The following is a 1,744-nucleotide window of genomic DNA, read 5'->3' as shown; positions in this document are numbered from 1 at the left end:
CAGTTCTATCCTGGACGCAGATCAATGGTTTCTTTAGTGTCAGGTTATGTACCACCCGGTCCTACAAGGTGGCAGTGATTAAGCCGTTGCTTAAAAAAACCATCACTGGATCCTGATGTCTTAGCAAACTATAGGCCGATATCCAACCTTCCTTTGATCTCTAAAAGTTCTAGAGAAGGTGGGGGTGACTCAGTTTACTGGAGCACCTGCAGAGGAACAGCCTGTTTTGAGATGTGTCAGTCAGGCGTTAGAGCTCATCACAGCACAGAAACAGCACTTCTTAAAGTCACTAATGATCTTCTCATAGCTTCCGATCATGGACTGGTTTCTATGCTGGTTCTGCTGGACCTCAGTGCTGCTTTTGATCCAGTTGATCACAGCATCCTGTTACAGAGACTGGGACATGTGATTGGGATTAAGGGACAGCACTAGACTGGTTTAGATCATACTTATCTGATAGATCCCAGTTTGCCCATGTCCATGGTGTTCCCTCCTCATACAGTAGGTTAGCCATGGAGTTCCTCAGGTTCTGTACTCGGACCAATCCTCTTCACCTTGTACATGCTTCCCTTAGGGAACATTATTCGGCAGCATGGGATCAATGTTCATTGTTATGCTGATGACACTCAGCTCTATTTATCCATGAAACCAGAGGAGACAGAGAAGTTAGTGAAGCTCCAGACCTGTCTTAAAGACATAAAGTCCTGGATGTCTTCAAATGTCCTCCTCCTTAACCCAGGAAAAACTGAGGTCATGGTGTTTGGTCCTGAACCTCTCAGGGATAGATTAGATCACATGATCACTCTAGATGGTATCTCATTAACATCTAGTCTCTCTGTGAGGAATCTAGGAGTAACTTTTGATCAAAATCTCTCCTTCAACTCACACATTAAATTAGTCTCTAGTGCCTTTTTTCACTTGAGGAACATCTCAAAGATCAGGAAGCTGCTGATGCAGCGTGACGCTGGAAAGTTAGTCCATGCATTTGTTACTTCCAGGCTGGACTACTGTGATTCTTTATTATCAGTGTGTCCAAACAACTCTGATCCAAAATGCTGCAGCCAGAGTTCTGACAGGTATTGACCACAGAGGTCACATGACTCCTGTAATGGCGTCGCTTCATTGGCTGCCCGTTAAATTTAGGAGGAAATATTTTAGAATAATTTTTAAAACCCTTCTTTTGACCTACAAGGTCCTCAGAGGCCTAGCTCCATCCTACCTGGAGGAGCTAGTGACACCTTACCAGTGATACCTCCTCTCCTCTCCTCTCCTCTCCTTTCCTTTCCTCTCCTCTCCTCTCCTCTCCTCTCCTCTCCTCTCCTCTCCTCTCCTCTCCTCTCCTCTCCTCTCCTCTCCTCGCTCTCTACCCACCCCCCATCAGCAGGAGGGTCCCCCTACATGAGCCTGGCCCTGCTCCAGGTTTCTTCCTGTTAAAGGGGAGTTTTTCCTGCCACTGTTGCTTGTCTGGGGTCAGGCCCTGGGATTCTGGAAAGCGCCTTGAAACAATTTTGATTGTAAAAGATGCTATATAAATAAAGATTGATTTGATTTGATTTTGATTTGATTTTCAAGCCAAGACGTGATGGCACATTCTCAAGTCATATTCCGCTGTAGTGAAAACATTTAATAAAGCAATTTTTCATCAAAAATGGATCCAGAGCTACTTTTCATCTTTGTAAATATTCTTTTACTGAGATTCTGTCGCCTGGTGAGGAGCAGACGATTCCAAAGAACAATTTTAAAT

This window comes from Takifugu rubripes, chromosome 15 (assembly GCF_901000725.2).
Source record: "Takifugu rubripes chromosome 15, fTakRub1.2, whole genome shotgun sequence".
Classification (NCBI taxonomy): Eukaryota; Metazoa; Chordata; class Actinopteri; order Tetraodontiformes; family Tetraodontidae; genus Takifugu; species Takifugu rubripes.
The sequence above is the reverse complement of the archived record's forward strand: the minus strand, read 5'-3'. Positions refer to the sequence as shown.